The 19,944-nt window shown below is 42.5% G+C and overlaps 1 protein-coding gene across 8 annotated transcripts in view; it reads left to right on the plus strand.

The window, feature by feature from the left end:
• rhbdf1a (rhomboid 5 homolog 1a (Drosophila)) overlaps positions 1-19,944 on the plus strand; it is a 383,683-nt gene that overhangs the window by 104,526 nt on the left and 259,213 nt on the right. For all 8 annotated transcript variants that reach the window (XM_072268572.1, XM_072268574.1, XM_072268575.1 and 5 more), the window contains exon 2: positions 367-430. The gene's annotated coding sequence lies outside the window, so the exon portion shown is untranslated. The remainder of the gene's footprint in view (positions 1-366; positions 431-19,944) is intronic.

Raw genomic sequence — 19,944 nt, forward strand, 5'->3', positions numbered from 1 at the left:
CAGAATAGGTTTAGAATGTAGTTAACAAATTTTTTTTTAATGGCAATTCTTGTTTCCTTTCACTCCTCCAATGAAAACGTCCAACTAAAACTGAGGAGTAGGTTTAGTACAGGGGATCGTAGTTAGCTTCAGCTATCTGCAAGCAGGCTTACATTTTACGGAGTTGTTCTATGAAATAATTGTGTGATTTTTTTTTTAAGTGGCTCTGAGCTCCTTTCTAAAATTGATACGTACAAAACTTTAGGAAGTTCTGAAGATGCAGAACTGAATTAGTTATCAAATACCTTGTTTGTGCCCATCGTGCTTCATAAACATACTGTATGTTTGAAGCTAATGACTTTTGCCTCTGTTTGTTCTCTTTTGCAGAATTGAAATACACGTGATGTGACACTGTGGATGACGACACTGAAAGAAAGCAAAAAGTAAAAAGGTATGACTGACACTTGGTAAAGCTGGTGCATTTTTATACATTAGAAGCTAAATGGAAGCATGCTAATTTGTCTACGAAGCAAAAGTTCAGAGGGAGCAGGCCTCTTATCCATTTTATTTCTTGAAGTTAAATACTATACAGTGTTTTAATATAGCGTATGTATACACGGTCCACATACAGCTTTGTTCACCAGGAATCGAGTCTGAGCTTTAAGAGAGCCAAAATGAAACAGAACTTCAATTTATATCTTGTCATCTTTTGAATGAGTGTGAATTTATTTCCATTTCTCTGTCAGTTGCTGATGAGGGCACAATAGGACTCTGCTAGAGGTGGGATAGAAGATGTTTGACTTTGTTACATAGATAGTTTGGTATATCAAATTCTTCTGTCATTTTGTCAATCTTAGTGTGGATTTTTTCATTGATTTTATTGTGTTTCCTTGTTCTGCTTTGAATACTCTGAGAAAATGAATCTCAGAGTAGTACATGATGACATATATGTACATTGTTTTATGTTGTGTTTCTGTGTGCTCCTTATGAACCTCAGGCTGTCAGACCCATTCCTTGAGCTTCTATATTTGAACAATTATGGTCCAGGATTTCATGTTGTACTAATTGCAGGAGGATTTGAGGACATTCTTGAATTGTTTGCATTGTCCACAGTGATGTCTTGCCTTGATAGAGCTAAATGCAGTACTCATTTTGGGCCTGTGAATGATGGGCAGACTACATTAGATTGGGTGTAATTGGGACCTCTGGTCCCAGGAGATTATGTCTGGAAATGCAAGCCGAGTTTGGCTATTTGTTCTGCAGTAGATTTGGAGGATTTGTAGAGATGACAATGTTTGTTTTTCTCTAGATCCCTGAATTGCCTGCTCTAGGTAGCTTGTATCTCAGAAGCACATGAATTGAATTGACTTTATTTCTTACATCTTTCACATACATGAGTAAAAATCTTTACATTAATATCTCCATCTAAATGTGCAATGTGCAATCGTAGTAATTTATAATGGAACAGTCAATGTAACATAGAAATACATTCAAATCAGCATGTTAATCAGTCTGATGGCCTGGTGGAAGAAGCTGTCCCAGAGCCTGTTGGTCCTGGTTTTTATGCTGTGGTATCGTTTCTCGGATGGTAGCAGCAGGAATAGATTGTGGTTGGGATGACTTGGGTTTCCAATGATCCTTCGGGCCCTTTTTACACACCTGTCTTTGTAAATGTCCTGAATAGTGGGACGTTCACAACTATAGATGCGCTGGGCTGTCCGTACCATTCTCTGCAGAATCCTGCAATTAAGGGAGGTACAGCTCCCATACCAGGCAGTGATGCAGCCAGTCAGGATGCTCTCAATTGTGCCCCTGTAGAAAGTTCTTAAGATTTGGGAGCCCGTACGAAACTTCCTCAACCGTCTGAGGTGAAAGAGGTGCTGTTGTGCCTTTTTCACCATACAGCTGGTGTGTACAGACCACGTGAGGACCTCAATGATGTGGATGCCAAGGAACTTAAAGCTGCTTACCATCCCAACCCCAGATCCATTGATAATAGGAATTAGCTTGTCTCCATTCCTCCTGTAATCCACAACCAGCTCCTTTGTTTTAGTGACATTGAAGGAGAGGTTGTTTTCTTAACACCACTGTGTTAGAGAGATGACTTCTACCCTGTAGGCCATCTGGTTATTGTTTGAGATTAGGCCAATCAATTGTGTCTGCAAATTTAATTAGCAGTTTAGAGCTGTGGGTGGCGTCACAGTCATGGATATACAGGGAGTAAAGGAAGGGACTTAGTACACAGCCCTGAGGGGCTTCTGTGTTAAGAGTCCAAGGGGTGGAGGTGAGGGAGCCCATTCTTATTACCTGCCAGTGATCTGACAGGAAGCCCAGGATTCAGCTGCTCAAGGCAGGGTCAAGGCTGAGGTCTCTGAGCTTCCTGTCGAGCCTGGATGGAACTGTGGTGTTGAATGCTGAATTGTAGTCCATCAACAGCATTCTCGCATCAGCCTCCTTCTTTCCTAGATGTGTAAAGATAGTATGTAAAGCAGTGGCTATTGCATTGTCTGTTGATAGGTTGTGCCAGTAGGTGAATTGTAGGGGGTCCAGTTTGGGTGGTAGCAAGCTGCAGATCTAATCCTTGACCAGCCTCTTAAAGCTTTTGCTTATTATTGAGGTGAGTGCAACAGGATGCCAGTTGTCTGATATATTACCTTGGTCTTTTTTGGTACAGGGACAATGGTGGATAATTTGAAGCAGGAGGGCACTCTACACTGGGGGAGAGAGAGAGAGAGATTAAAAATGTCTGTAGACACACCTGCCAGTTGTGCTGTGCACATCCTGAGTACCCGCCCTGGGATGCTGTCCAATCCCGCAGCCTTGTGACTGTCCGCTCATTGGAAACATCTGCATACCTCAGACTCAAGAGATGAACAGGTTGCGGGTTCTAGCGGTGGCTTTCCTCGGAGGCTCAGAGTTAGCGACATCGAACCGAGGATGAAAGCAATTGAGCTCATCTGGGAGAGAAGCCGCGATGTTGGCGGCACCACAATGTTTGGCTTTGAAGTCAGCGATGGTTTGCAAATCTCGCCACAAGTCACCTGTGCTATTTGTTGTGAATCTTGACTCGATCTTGTCCCTGCATTGTTGTTTTGCAGCCTTGGTAGCTTTGTGCAGATCATAGCTGCTTTTCTTGAGCTCTAGTTGATCACCAGTGATGAAAACTTTATATTGCGCAGTAAGTGCTGCTCGCACGGAACTGTTGATCCAGGGTTTCTGGTTTGGGAAGACCCGTCCAACTTCTGGGGGACAACATCGCTGATGCACTTCCGGACAAAGCACGTGACTCCATCAGCCAACTTGGAGACATCCTTATCATGGAAGACATTCCAGTTGATGTCATCGAAGCAGTCCTGTTGGTTGGACCAACAGTAGACGGTTATAACTGTGGCCGCCTCTTGTTTTAGCTTCTGCCTGTGTGTCGGCAAAAGCAGGATTGAAGAGTGATCCGATCTTTTTTTTCCCAAAAGCTGGGCGAAGGAGAGCTTTGTAAGCTTTGCGGAAGGCAGTGTAACAGTGATCAAGTGTGCTCCATGTGTGCTCACTTAGTTGTGCAGACAAAACTTTGGAAAGACTTTCGTCGGTGATGCTCAATTAAAGTAACTGGCGACAATGAAGGCAGCCCTTACCTTAAAGCCATGTCCTCTTGTATTGAGCATTGGTGCCCTAGGGAAGAGGCGCGGGCTATTCACTCTATCTATTCCTCTTATTATCTTGTACACTTCTATCATGTCTCCTCTCATCCTCCTTCTCTCCAAAGAGTAAAGCCCTAGCTCCCTTAATCTCTGATCATAATGCATACTCTCAGGCAGCATTCTGGTAGATCTCCTCTGTACCCTTTCCAATGCTTCCACATCCTTCCTATAGTGAGGCAACCAGAACTGCACACAGTACTCCAAGTGTGGCCTAACCAGAGTTTTATAGAGCTGCATCTTTACATCGCGACTCTTAAAATCTATCCCTCAACTTATGAAAGCTAACACCCCATAAGCTTTCTTAACTACCCTATCCACCTGTGAGGCAACTTCCAGGGATCTATGGACATGTACCTCCAGATCCCTCTGCTCCTCCACACTACCAAGTATCCGGCCATTTACTTTGTACTCTGCCTTGGAGTTTGTCCTTCCAAAGTGTACCACCTCACACTTCTCCGGGTTGAACTCCATCTGCCACTTCTCAGCCCACTTCTGCATCCTATCAATGTCTCTCTGCAATCTTTGACAATCCTCTACACTATCTACAACACCACCAACCTTTGTGTCATCTGCAAACTTGCCAACCCACCCTTCTACCCCCACATCCAGGTCGTTAATAAAAATTACGAAAAATAGAGGTCCCAGAACAGATCCTTGTGGGACACCACTAGTCACAATCCTCCAATCTGAATGTACTCCTTCTACCACCACCCTCTGCCTTCTGCAGACAAGCCAATTCTGAATCCACCTGGCCAAACTTCCCTGGATCCTATGCTTTCTGACTTTCTGAATAAGCCTACCATGTGGAACCTTGTCAAATGCCTTACTAAAATCCATATAGATCACATCCACTGCACTACCCTCATCTATATGCCTGGTCACCTCCTTAAAGAACTCTATCAGGCTTGTTAGACATGATCTGCCCTTCACAAAGCCATGCTGACTGTCCCTGATCAGACCATTATTCTCTAAATGCCCAGAGATCCTATCTCTAAGAATCTTTTCCAACAGCTTTCCTACCATAGACGTAAGGCTCACTGGTCTATAATTACCCAGACTATCCCTAGTACCTTTTTTGAACAAGGGGACAGCATTCGCCTCCCTCCAATCCTCCGGTACTATTCCCGTGGACAACTAGGACATAAAGATCCTAGCCAGAGGCTCAGCAATCTCTTCCCTCGCCTCGTGGAGCAGCCTGGGGAATATTCCATCAGGCCGCGGGGACTTATCCGTCCTAATGTATTTTAACAACTCCAATGCCTCCTCTCCCTTAATATTAACATGCTCCAGAACATCAACCTCACTCATATTGTCCTCACCATCATCAAGTTCTCTCTCATTGGTGAATACCAAAGAGAAGTATTCATTGAGGACCTCGCTCACTTCCACAGCCTCCAGGCACATCTTCCCACCTTTATCTCTAATCGGTCCTACCTTCACTCCTGTCATCCTTTTTTTCTTCACATAATTGAAGAATGCCTTGGGGTTTTCTTTTACTCTACTTGCCAAGGCCTTCTCATGCCCCCTTCTTGCTCTTCTCAGCCCCTTCTTAAGCTCCTTTCTTGCTTCCCTATATTCCTCAATAGACCCATCTGATCCTTGCTTCCTAAGCCTCATGTATGCTGCCTTCTTCCATCTGACTAGATTTTCCACCTCACTTGTCAACCATGGTTCCTTCACCCTACCATTCTTTATCTTCCTCACCACGACAAATTTATCCCTAACATCTTGCAAGAGATCTCTAAACATCGACCACATGTTCATAGTACATTTCCCTGCAAAAACATCATCCCAATTCACAACTGCAAGTTCTAGCCTTATAGCCTCATAATTTACCTTTCCCCAATTAAAAATTTTCCTGTCCTCTCTGATTCTGTCCTTTTCCATAATAATGCTAAAGGCCAGGAAGCAGTGGTCACTGTCCCCCAGATGCTCACCCACTGAGAGATCTGTGACCTGACCCGGTTTATTACCTAGTACTAGATCTGGTATGGCATTCCCCCTAGCCGGCCTGTCCACATACTGTGCCCCTTAACAAACTCTGCCCCGTCTAAACCCTTGGAACTAATCAAGTGCCAATCAATATTAGGGAAGTTAAAGTCACCCATGATAACAAACCTGTTATTTTTGCACCTTTCCAAAATCTGCCTCCCAATCTGCTCCTCTGTATCTCTGCTGCTACCAGGGAGCCTATAGAATACCCCCAGTAGAGTAACTGCTCCCTTCCTGTTCCTGACTTCCACCCATACTGCCTCAAAAGAGGATCCTGCTACATTACCCACCCTTTCTGTAGCTGTAATAGTATCCCTGACCAGTAATGCCACCCCTCCTCCCCTTTTTCCACCCTCTCTATCCCTTTTAAAGCACTGAAATCCAGGAATATTGAGAATCCATTCCTGCCCTGGTGCCAGCCAAGTCTCTGTAATGTCCACTACATCATAATTCCACGTATGTATCCAAGCTCTCAGTTCATCACCTTTGTTCCTGATGCTTCTTACATTGGGGTACACACACTTCAGTCCTTCTACCTTACTACCTTTACACCGTTTATTCTGCTTCTCTTTCCTCAAAGCCTCTCTATATGTTAGATCTGGCTTTACTCCATGCACTTCTTTCACTGCTCTATCGCTCTGGGTCCCATCCCTCTTGCAAATTAGTTTAAACCCTCCCGAACCATGCTAGCATATCTACCTGCAACGATATTGCTCCCCCTCGAGTTCAGGTGCAACCCAACCAATCTGTACAGGTCCCACCTTCCCCAGGAAAGATCCTAATGATCCAAAAATCTAAAACCCTGCCCCTGTTCAAGTGAGAATAAACACAGCAAATCCATTCTTATAACTATAGATCTCCATTCCAGACAACATTCTGAGAAATTGCTTGGAGTGTGACCTATTGCAACTGGCAGCATGTTTTGCCGTTTGTATGGTGCAATCCATGATTTCAGGACGATTAAAATCTTCAGCCAAACAGCACTGAAATGCCAGAAAGAATAACAACTATTTCTGTACAAGGTCCCACAAACCTAAAATTAGATGGTCTGATGTTGTTCTTTGAACAACCTCCATGATTTTCTTTGTTTCGTGGCTATCTGGAGAAGACAAGTCTTAGTTGTATACCGCATGTGTACTTTAATAGTAAATGAACCTTTGAACTTTTGACTAGTCCAATGTTTCAGTAAATTTTACTGTGCAAATAACTTAAGGCTGACACACTGGAAAGAGTTCACTTAGGTATCTGTTGAAAAATGACCTAATGCTTTTTGAATTGATTTGAAGAGCAGGTGGAGTCTCTGTTTAGTACAAAATTGTGTAACATTAAAGAGCATGAGGTGCTGTGAAAGACATGGATAAGTAAGATGCACTAATTTATGTGGCAAGTGTATCAATATCTTATGTTTTTCTGACTTTCTGTTCACCTGCTATTGAAGGCAATGTCAAAAAATGCTCAGCTGTTAATTGTAAGTTCTAAGTTGTCCCCTCAGTTGACATAATTAAGAGTCGCAGATTATACTGTGGACAGACTTTGGATGACTGAAGTAACAAGCAATCTTAACATTGCAGTTGTTGACTTGCATTTGATGATGTTGTATTCATTTCCACTCAACAGGGGTTCCTGCCAGTAGTTGGTTAGATCTGCCTCTGGATTTGGGATAGGCAGATGGCTGAAAACCTCTAACACTGAAGCCAGTCTGTTTTTTCATCTTCCTGTGAGATTGCAGGGTGAAGAGAATCTAAACTGGGCCAAGAGACCAAATACAAGCGAGGATTCTCACAAATCAACAGTTGTGAGAAGATGATCAAATAGTCCTCCAAGTGCTTTCCTGAAGATATTGGTTATTTTAAGCTCCTTCAGTTTGTCCTAGATAGACCCATGAGCAATCCAGACTTGGCCCAGCCTGGAGACATCTAGATAATATTGTCCTGACATTTACATGGTTGGATCTGATGCCTGAAAAAGACCTTCCAAGCCCAGAAAACGTTTGCCACCCTCACCTCCTTCTCCCCTACCCTCAGCAATTGCCATTGGATGAGGCTTGGTCTAAAGTCAAATAATGTAGCAGACTGTCCAGCAAACTTACTCAAACTCAATGCGTAACTGGCTGCAGTCAGACTTGGATTGGGTATCCTTGCTTGAAAGGTGGTTTTCCTTGCCCTCATACTTAAAGGCAAATGGAAACGGCACCAGCCATATTCTATGAGAGTCTATCCTTGAGGTTTCATAGGCACAGCAAGAAAGATATGGCTGGCAGTGTGGCCATGTAGAACAAGTAGTGTTTGTGTTGAGTTTTCTGGAGTGACTTGATCCTAATTAGAACTGTTGGATTTGCTGAACTTGATTTGTTTCCATTTTGGAGTGAGGGAAGGAAGAGTGCAATGCAGAGCCTAGCAGTTGACTGAGTAAATCTACTTAATCTTGTTGATAACTGTGTGACTTTTGGAGCCCCAGTCTGCAGAATCTCATCTTCCTCTTCGTTTAAGCTGTGCTTCCAAAAGCCACCTCATTGATCAAGCTGCCTCTTGTCTTCTGCTGCAAAACAATATCCCTGATTCAGATTCTTTTGCTCTTAGTCAATTCAACATTTATGGACTTGACAAATGAGATCTGTAGCCAGGCCAGTGACAGGTGCTTGCTTGTTTCCCCAACCCTGCTGGTCTGTATCAACTTCCAGTTGTGTAGCACTTCAAACTTTAAAAATTCCTGATTTTTTAAAAAAAATCACTCAATACTGTCATCCCACTTTGTATCCCTGTTCTCCTTGGGCCATACAACTTTCTGAAATGTCATTCAGTCCCGTGCTTACTGGTGCCCTAAACTCTGCCAATCTCATAATCCGTAATATAATCCATAAGTACGAATAATTCCTTATTTGCCCTTCATTTTCAGCTGTGGCAGTCGTACTTTATTGTCAATGTCCAAAGCTCTGGGATTCTGTCCCTAAGCAGCCAGCTTTCCATTTTGTTCTCCTTTTAGATTTTCCTTAAAACTGAGCCTCTTGACGATTCGGCTTGCTTTATGCCTTTGGCTGCATTCCTGCGAAATGCACAAAGATTTCCACATAAATGGAACTATATAAACTGAGGAGTTTGAAAGAAAATGCCATTATCCAGGGCTGAATAATACTTAAGTATCTGACACAAGAACGATTTTTATCTGTTTGTAACTTTCCAACCAACTTTTAGCATATGTTTGCAAAAACTATTTACTCAGTTTTTAAAAACGATATAACAATGTGTCACCTTGTATCACTGGCACCAGCCTACCCACCAGCAAGGGCATATACCCAGAAAGTTGCCAGAAAAGGTCCAGTAACGTCAAGAAGGATCTCACTCGCCCTGCTCATTGGCTGTCCCACTCTCATCAGATCGGAGGCCATGAAGCATCCACGTCAGAACCACCAGGCTCAAAAACAGTGACTTTTCCCAAGCAGTAAGATTGATTGGCACTTCCCACCATTGACCCACTCCTTCACACACCCAACAACCACTACTTCATTTCCTGTCCGTCACCTTGTGTACAGACACTCCTACCCCTGGTGTCACTTTATGGACATACAATCAATCTATGTATGAAAGCTATCTTGTATATTTATATTTATTGCATTTATTATTATTATTATTATTATTTATCTTTTGTGTATTTTTAGGCTACACCAGAACTAGGTTAACAATTATTTCATTCTCCTTTACACTCATGTACAGGAAATGACATTGAACGATCTTCAATCTTGAATTAAACAAGTTAAGACTTCCACAAACAGAAATTGCTAAGTGGATCATTTTGCAAATCGTAGTAGTAATGCTGTGCAGGTGTAAACATACCAGTGAGGAGGCACATTTATGTTCCATTCAGGCCTTAGAATGTTTAAAGTTCAACAATTCAATGTTTGTTTTATAAAATGAGTTAGAATACCATTGCAAAACAAAATGATCGAAGTCAAATTCAAAGAACTGACAGTGAATTCTATTTCAGTGAATACAGAATTATAAACAGCACTTGCAATACAGGACACCAAGGCACAATAATCTCATGGATTAGTCCGGAAAATGGCACAATTTTTGTCTTGTGTTGAATTTTTTTTAAAGTCTATTTTGTATTTGAACCTTCTCTCAGAAGTGCTGCATTATATTGCTTATAATTCTAATGACTTGATTTTAGTTTTGGGAATATTTCAGGATGCAGTTGTGGTTAGAATGGGGTGTTAGCTATGAAAGCTGCAGGCTGAAAGGATTTTAAATGGAAGAGGTCATTATGATTGTGTGCAAACTGTCATGCATCATGTCCTTTATATTCCATGGATTTTAGTCAATATTCTGAAGCTGTCAGAGCTTGAAGGCCCAATAATAAACATGTGGAAGAGAGTATTTGCAGTTTTTGCCATTTCTATGTATAATGAAGGGTCTGGGGCAGTGTAATTTAAAGGTACTGTTATCTTTAACTGCATTAGCAACTATACAAAGGTAGAAATTACGGTTTTAGTGCCTCAATATCCCAAAATTTATTCACATCATGATGGATTTTGTGAATTCTATATATAGTGATGGAAAAATAGCAGTGTGAACAAAATTACCATGTGACTGATGCTTTCTCACCACCTCACTTACCATTCAGCATTTGAGTAAACAAACGTCCCTGACCCATGATGGGGATGTTTTGGTGAGGATCTTCATCTTTCTTCTATGCTGATTTTGCTCAACACTGGTTATTACTGCAGCAGTGCTCTACAGGTTATCTAGTCTTAACTGGTTTTGGTTTTAAGAGCATTTTGGGATGTAGTTGTGGTTGAATGGAGAGGAAGTAACACGGAGCTAGCTGCAGCCTGGGAAGACACTGAATGGAACAAGAGTAGATTGCAGAGATAGTTATACTCCCACCATTGGCCCAGGAAATGTGCTCCCATTCCACATAAGCAGAGCTCCTTAAGGCTGTTTTTCTCCAGAAAGACTGGCATGGTTGTGCTATTTCACCTGACCAGCCTTTCAATCAGCTGCAATACCCAGCACCATGTTCCTGCTGTAGTATCACTGTGTCCAGTTTCAAGACCAACAGGAAGAACATCATTCATACCGACACACAAAGCATGTTAGGTTGACTAAATACCATTTGGTTAGGCACCGTGATTGAGTGTATGTATTGCAATTTATGGACTGTCCACCTGAACCAATAGAGGATGTCACCGCTATAAAAAGACATGAATTAGAAACATGGGACTTTCCCCTCTAATGCAAGAGATTACTCTGCTTCAATGTGCCTTACATTGTAAATGTTGTTCCGTCTGTAATAAACAGTTGTCTAATTCCACCTGTTCATGGAAAACTTTCATCATGGACCACCTTGAAGCGATGAGACAATGTTCTGTGGTTTGTTCCTATGACACACTTCCCCAAATTCAGACTACATTGACTGATTGCAACATCTGAAAGGTCCTTTAAAGAACTCACTCCATGACCTGAAGGAGGTTCTGCTGATCAAAGGTTAACTCTGCTGTGTTGTCACCAGCTATGTATTGCACAAGTCCAGACTCACTTTTCTGGCAATTGTCATGCTTTTCTATTGGCCCATCCCTTCACTGCTCTTTTCATTACAGTCTGCTGGAACGTAATGCATGATGCTGACTGTGGAGAACGAGAATCTACCCTCTCTGGTTTATATGGTCATTTCAGAGCCTGCTCTTGTTGAAGTGCATTGCTTCTGATCCATAGTTCAACTAGAGCCTTCACTGAGCTGGCAAGCAGCCGTTAGAGGCGATTCTACATCTGTCACCACTAGTGACATGAAGAAATAACCAACAGCAGGACGTGGCAAATGGGCCAAAGGAACCTGTTCTGCCAGATTGAGGGTGATGCTTGGCTTTGCTTGTAATGCTGCTGTGTTTCTCCCCCGTAACATTTGATTTCTTTGGTATCTAAAAATCTGATCATATTTAAGAACTTGGCATCCACCAGCCCAAAGTGTTACATTTCATTGCTAGAAAGTATTATTGGCATTCCTTTTGCTGATCTAATGAGTTTGGCTTATTTTTCAAGTTTTCCTCGGCATTGTTTACAACAGCTGCCCTCTGGTAATTCCGTTTGTTGATGTCTGATTTGATTTTCTGCCTCTTCTAACTCAAACACTCGTTTCTTTAACAATTCACATTAAATTTGTACCACTTTTGATGAGCTTTGTTTCGACATCACGTCTTTCAATGGGCAATTGGAGGAAGAAAGGGAGTGCCTTCATGAAGAGCAGTTTAAAAACTGTGGGGAAGACTCTGTTCATCCAGAACATCTGTGGCTTAAGACTTTGAGCTTGTCCGTCTTTCACCACTGTGCCTGATGAGGCTTTATGTCACTTGGCACCCAGTTAGAGTGTGTACAGCCAGTTGCTGCCTGTTGGGCCATTCTTCAGCAATGCTCTAACATTTCGTCATTGCATGAGTCAGGGCACATCCCACCGTGTGCAGAGCTGCATTCACCCAGGATCTTCCTAACTTCAGGCTAATAAGTGTTCTGGGATTTGTAGTCTTGCCCAGATTTCCTCTTGTCTGATTTTATAATATCAAATTATCTGCTCCTCTTTCTGACAGCTTGCTGTGCTCAATTTCTGTATTATAACTCCGGCTGTTCTGAAATATTTGGAGTACTCTGGCATATCCTAGGGATATGAGAAGTGCTATACAATTAGTTTTTTAAATTGACGGCAATTTTTTAAAACTTGAGAACAACCTGCCAGTGTCATTAATTTTTGCCATTGGGACAATTTTGTAACAGCTATTTTTCCAGCACTTATTGAGGTTGAGGGCCTCTGGCTAAGAGGTAAGTGCATTATCACTGCCTTTGATGCAACACCATGGAGCTAGTCTCGTCTTGAAGGAGGGCAGACTTTTGGATAATTGAATGGTCTGCTGGCCATCCTATCCAAAGTGGAAGGTGGCTTCCGCAAACACAGTTTGGAGCCCAACACCTGCAGTGTTTGAACTTGTATTGGTGCTGAAAGCTGCTGGTAAGGATCAGCCGTGGAATGCATGGAGATCGTCAGAGAGCTGTACAGCACAATAGAAGGACCATTTGTCCAATTAGTCCATGCCAAATTAGAAATGACAAGTTGCTTTGAAATAATGGCTGTGGGACTGTAGCATTACACCAGAGACAGGAAACCTCCACATTTTTCAGCTGTTATAGTAACATTTCATAGAGCATTTTATATAACTACATGTATGCAGTACTAATGTGTTGTGCTGAAACATCACTGTTGTCCTCAAACAGAGTCGGCAATCTCCCTCCAACACTCCAATATACTGTGTGGTACTAGGCTTGCTACCCGTGACGGAGGGTATCTGAGTGTGAGATAAATTCTGTTCAAAGGTGCTGTCCATTCCCAGCTGTCGAGAAGGAGCTAAATGGCAGGAGTTAGATAGTTTTATAAAGATTGATAGTGAAGGATAACAGCAGTATTAGTGTAGCAGAAGGTATTGGAAAATAACATGGGAATGGTTGGTGAAAAGCCTTGTCTGTTATCTAAACTGAGCTTCTGTTCCAATGTGCCATTCACAACATGAGGCTATCACAATGAGCCGTACAACCAATGAAGTATTTTCGGAGTGTATCCAGAGTTATTTGAGAGGAGGCCAAGTTGTCAATATGCACAGCAAGATCCCACCAAGAACAAGGTGGTAAAGATTCATTAATTTATTTAAAGCTGCTTATAACTTTGAGAAGTTTGATTGGGGCCCAGGCAGCTAAAAGAATATGATGTTGGTGATAGGATTTAATAAAATTAGACATATGACTGACAGTGTACATTACTGTGCACTGCCAGTTCTTTTTGACCTCTGGGTTGTTGCTGTGTCAAAAAAATGAGTTGAATTGAAGGATTCTTCTTTGCCAGGCACTCCCTGCCCTGCACTGATGATCCCCCTTCTCCTGTCTCCAACCCTTAACCACCTCCTTTTGGACACCTTGCTCCGGTTCTCTGCCTGTTCTGGATCTTTTCATCTTTAATTGCCAACGAGACATGAACCATCTTGACTTCAGCACTCCTTCCTCCTCTTTGAATCTTACCCCTTCTGAACACAGTGCTCTCCACTCTCTCCACACCAATCCCAACCTCTTATCAAACCCACAGACAAAGGGGGTGTTATTGTAGTTTGGTACACTGACCTCTTACCTTGCTGAGGCCAGGTTGCAACTCTCTAGAAACATCTCTTGTGTATCATTTTGAAAAGAACCCCATTCAGGACCACGAGGACATTGTCGCCAACACCATTACCAATTTTATCAACTCTGGAGATGTCTCAGCCAATTCCACAAACCTTATCCTGCATTGCTCGTGTTTACCTCCTATCCAAGATCCACAGACCTGACTGTCTGGGTAGGCCCTTTGTTTCAGCCTGTTCCTGTTCCACTGAACTTGTATCCACATACCTTGACTCTATTTTATCCTGCTTTGTTCAATCGCTTCCCACCTACGTTTGTGACACTTCACTTGCTCTTGATCACCTCAACAACTTTCAGTTCCCTAGCCCCAGATGACTTCATTTTCACCCTGAGTGTCCAGTTCTTTTAACCGCCCCCCCCAACCCAATTTTCCTCCACCGTGACTCTTCCCCGTCTGGTGGAACTGGTCCTCAACTCAAATTTTGCTTTTGGCTCCTCCTACTTTCTCCAAAATCAAGGTGCAGCTATCGGCACTCACTGTATACCTGTGCTTCCAATGCAGCCTCTACAGTGATGAGACCTGATGTAGATTGGGGGACCACTTTGTCAAGCACCTCCCTTTGATTCATCCGCAAAAAGCAAGATTTCCTGTAGGCACCCATTTTAATTCCAATCCCCTTTCCCATTCTGCCAAGTCGCTCATTGGCTGCCTCTACTGCCACGATGAGGGCACTTTCAGGTTGGCAGAGCAACTCCTTGTTTTCCATTTGGGTAGCCTCCAACCTGATGCCATGAACATTGATTTCTCTATCTGGTAATTTCCATCTTCCCCCCTTCCCTTGTTCTTGAATTCCCCAACTCTGGTCCCCTTCTTACCTCTTTTCACCTGCCTGTCACTCCCCTCCTGGTGCCCCTCCTTCCCCTTCTCCCATGTTCCCTGCTCCTCTCCTATCAGATTCCTTCTCCAGCCCTTTACTTTTTCTTCCCATCACCTCCTAGCTTCTTTACTTCATTCCTCCTACCCATCCATTTGGTTTCACCTTTCACATTCTAGCTAGTACTGCTCCCCCCACCCTGTCTGTCTGTCTGTCTGTCTCTCTCTCTCTCTCTCTCTCTCCCTCTCTCTCTCTCTTCCTCTCTCTGCCCGTGTGTCTCTGTCTGCCTGTGTGTGTGTGTGTGTGTGTCTCTCTCTCCCTGTGTGTGTGTCTCTGTTTCTCTCTCCCCCGTGTGTGTGTGTCTCTCTCTTTCTCCCCGTGTGTGTGTCTGTCTCTCTCTCTCTCTCTCTGCCCATGTGTGTCTTCTTCTTGCTCCCCCGTGTGTGTCTCTGTCTTTCTCTCTCTCCTTCCCTCCCCGTGTGTGCCTTTCTGTGCCTCTCTCCTCCCCATGTCTCTGTGTCTCATGTGGAACAAGAGTTGGCAACTGATGGGTGGATACGGGTGATGAGGGGTGATAGGCAAATGGAAGAGACTGGGGAGAAACATGGGATCTGCTGATGGAACATGAAAGGAAAAGGTGAAGCATGGAATCCAATAAGGGAGGTAGGGCAGGCAGATGCAGGACACCCCGTGGAGGGTGTGTGTGTAGGAAAGGGAGAAAGATGGGCAGATGGAGCAGGTAGAGGAGAATAGAACTGTTGTAGGTGGCTGGGAGGGGTAGGTATAGGAAGAACTTAGTATGCAAGGAGGAGAGTGAAAGAGATGGGGTGGGAATGGGAGCATATTACCAGCATTTGGAGAATGTGGTGGTCATCCTGTTGGATTGCAGACCACTCAGGTACAAAACGAGGTGCTGTTTCTTTAGTTTGCGTTGTCCTCACTCTGGCAGTGGAGGAGGCTGAGAACAGGCAGGATGGAGTGGTGCAGCATGACCATGCTGGGCAGAATACAGCCACTTGGCGAAGTGGTAACCTGTGCAAAGATATAGAGAAGGTCAAATTACATGATCATTCTACAAATAAATCACAAAATACGCATGCAAAGTTTGTCACCTCGATGCTTTGAGTACAGTTATTCATTTGAAAGCTGTTTGTGTTGGAAAATAAACTGCTGTTTACATCTTGCTTGTTTATCCCGATTCTTTTAAGTGCCAAATTTTAGTGTACTTTGTTAAGATCACTTTATTTGGCCATTGTCTTCATTCAAGCATTCCTCACAGGATTTTTTTTGTTGTCAATGGATCAATCCAAAGTAGCTGAAAATGTTCTTTTTCAAGACTCTCTGCATGTTCCAACTTGCTGTGTATGTTTAAAGTTTCCTTGTCCCACACAGGAGTCACGCCCAAGGCAACTTCTAGATTTTGAATTTGAGGTGATACTCCCTCGCTCTTGTAGCATTTTTACTATTGTTCCATTACTTACTCAGTTGGAAACAATAAATGATTTTCACTTTCATCACTTTGAGGTAAGGTATAATTTTCCGTTTTGGCCAGAATTGTTTTGTTTGCCTTAGTACAGCCAAAACTGAAATTTCAGCATTACTTGCAGCGTGCTGGAACTGAGCAGATCTGTGGTGTGCTAGTTTAAACCTGCCTTTTGCAGTCAAAGCAACAGTTCAATCCTCAAGCATCTGAAAACCTCATGCATTAAGTAATCTTTATGAACCAATGTAACTTTTAACTAGGAAGCGTACCTAATTGAATTTGATGGATAATTGGGATTACTGTATTCGGTAGAGTCCTGGTGTTGCATCATCTCTGGTGGTTAATGGCGTGAATGTCAGACACAGATAATTTGCATTGTTTTTTGAGTGGAAATTTAGTGCAGGTGCATTAACTGGCCACAAATTGTACCTGAATATGTTTTAACCATTCCATGAGTTGAAGCTGCTTGCTTTACCTTTAATTTTTCCATTCAGTAAAAACTGAAATTGTGTCATTAACCCTAGAGTTTCCTTTATACTGCTTAAATTAAAATTGACTATGATTTCTGCTTACCTGCACATACATTCAACTGTTAATACTGAGTTATGCTGTAAGACTAATGTCATTACTGATGGTGTTTCCACTGCAAATATATTCAATTTCTCTTATTTTCCTGGGATGACTGACTTCTGAGAAGCTGCATTGTTATTTACACTGTACAATCTGGGTTGTAGATATTAACTTGCAGACTGTATTAGTGAACTATTTCTTTATAGTAGGGCCAAAAAAATAAAACAATAGACTACAGTGGTTTCAATCTATCACCATTAATTTGAACTAACTGCTGAATATACTCTGCATAATAGTGGTCATGTTAATGCAGTGATCCCATTTTAGTGAAATGTGAGGAATATTCTTGTACAGGATTCATTAGAGTACCAGAATAATCCTTTAGCTGTAAGTATTGCTTTACTTTGGCTAAGTGTCTTTCTCTTAATTGCAAGTTTAGATCAGGCATCAGTAGATTTCATGCTGAAGGACATCATTATTCCCAAGTAAACATTCTAGTGACATAAATGTGATTTGGAGGTCTATAGTCATCTTCATTCCTACCACTATTGCCCTCCCTCCTTCCAATTGACGGGTGAGCTAGCGAATTACGCTACTGGAGTACTGATTCAATTTGTCCAAACCTGGCATTGAACGTGAGTGAAGTTGGTTGCATTTCCACAAATATCAGGTGGTGCATTTAACTGCTAAGCAATTATTTACTTGACTCGTGTTTGTCTGATAAAGGAAGTGAAGATATTTGAGAGATGAGCTAGCAAACCATTGCTAAAGTTGCCGAGTGTCAACCAGATGCAAGAGTGGAGGACTCAGCACACCATATCTCTGAAGTCTTCTGGCTGGCATGGCTCTGCCCTTGCTTTATTAATCTTGCTTGTTGAGGGGTGTCCATCTGAAACCAGGTGATGACTGAAATTTTTTTAACCAAAGATGGAGGAAGAATTACTTAATGTTTCCATGAATTAAGAAGCAGATCATTGGCTTGCCAGTTGACAGTGTTCTGGCTGGTATTGCTATGGGCATGCTACTACAGTTGTTATGGTATCTGAGGGGAGATGAGTGGACTGTGCATTTGATGTTATGTATGTCAAAGAATGCTATTTAATTCTGTTTGGTGTATTAGAAGAAGTGGGGCAAGGTACAGGAGAGGCTTTGAATCTGGTGCAAATACTGGATAGATGCTGGCACAAAACCAGGTGACCATTATCTCTGCAACACACATCACAGTTGCTGGTGAACGCAGCAGGCCAGGCAGCATCTCTAGGAAGAGGTACAGTCGACGTTTCAGGCCGAGACCCTTTGTCAGGTCGAAGGGTCTCTGCCTGAAACGTCGACTGTACCTCTTCCTAGAGATGCTGCCTGGCCTGCTGCGTTCACCAGCAACTTTGATGTGTGTTGCTTGAATTTCCAGGATCTGCAGAATTCCTGTTGTTGACCATTATCTCTGATGTTACAGAAGTTGTCCAATTTAGGTACCTCATTCAGTGGTAGTATAGTCCACGTGCAGTGCAGTCTCTGGATATGTGGATTCAGTAGAGTTAGTTGCTTATTCCCTTTCCAACAAATGCCAATAATCCATTCTTCCCACAAAATTTATAAGAAGGCTGAGATAAACTGTACTATTGTCCAAATATGGAGGTGTTTACACCTGTACCTGAAGCAGATTGTTACCTCTTGTATAGTTGGTCTGTGCACTAGTCTTGATCTTTCACCAGATCAGAAGTGCAGGAAATCCTCATTCCTGCTGGTCAATGTTAGGATGGGTTGAGTGTCTCTCTAGATCTTGGGGTAAGTGGCTTGTGAATCTGGCACCTGGTATAACTGCAACTATTGTGCTAGAGGTACAGTAGGAATCTGCTACCAAATAGAAGAACACCTGGTAGAAATAATTAATTTTTTTTAAAAAATGAGAAAATAATGGATAAACATGGATTCTGCAGATTCTGGAAATCCAGGGTAACACAGAATGCCAGAGGAATTTAGCAGGTCAAGCAGCATCTGTGGAAAGAAATGAAGAGACGATGTTTTAGGCCAAGACATCAGATGCTGCCTGATCTGCTGAATTCCTCCAGAATTTTGAGTGTGTTATAAAATAACGGAGAGCATGTTTTGGAGCTTACTGATAACAAATCTTGAAAAAAGTGTGGAATTGGCTCACTGTAATTGGAAGTATCATCTCCTTCAGGAGTCGCAGCACAGCAACAGATCCTTTGGTACATATCCAGGCTACCTTTTGTACCAATCACTTAGCCATGTCAAATCAAGGCCTCGTCGTCGCCATCAGGATTATGCTGGTGAAAGAAATGAACTTCAGTAGCTTCCCTGCATTATTTTAGAGCACTTTCAGCTGGGATTGTTGATGGAAGCAGAATGATTGCAAGTTCAATAAAAGTGTTCCCTCTGTCAATCGGTTTGCAGTTCACCTAAATGATCTTTTACTTTAGCCCCATCACTCCTACCGGAGCAGAGGCTGCCAGAGTCCTCTGTCATGGACCAGACTTTCAAGCTGACCCCAGGTGTAGCCCATCTTGTGAAGATCCTTCCCCTCCCAGGGATGAGGTCTTTGAGCTCCTGTTAGTGTTTCTGTAGCTCTTGAGTTTTTAGGGGATGGGCTTGCTTGCCCCATGCTCAACCCTCCTTGTTTTGTAGCTGGGCTTGGGACCGTCATCGGTGGAGCTAAATGATCCTTGGGACAATCTGAATGAAAGCCAAGTTTTTCCTTATGGGTATGCTGTTTAAGTGGATAAATGGTGTTTTTCTTAATGTTTTTACATTCCTTGTGAATCATCACAGATTAAAAATCGTACATTTCCAATGTTTTAATTGTTTCCTCATGAATTGATTTTGAAGTGTTCCCTCAGCGCACAGTGAAAACAAGCTAATTAACAAACATGTGTTTACTGTATTGGAGAAGTTTCCTTTGTTTTGCTGATATTTTGCTGCTACCCAGATGAACAACTCTTTCTAGCCTCACGTGGAACAACTGTTTCTCTTTCCATATACACTACCTGATCTGCTTAGTTTTTTTTCAGCATTTGTCATTTCCTGTTTTTAACTTATTCATGTATCTCTAGCCACCACCTTTCCATTAACTACCCAAATTTAGAATGCTAATGTGCTGATAACTGTTACCATCAAGCCATTTCATCTCAGCACTCTGTTTGATTCTGAATACTAATTTGCATCACTATTTCCAGCTATGAAGG

This window comes from Mobula birostris, chromosome 9 (assembly GCF_030028105.1).
Source record: "Mobula birostris isolate sMobBir1 chromosome 9, sMobBir1.hap1, whole genome shotgun sequence".
Taxonomy (NCBI): Eukaryota; Metazoa; Chordata; class Chondrichthyes; order Myliobatiformes; family Myliobatidae; genus Mobula; species Mobula birostris.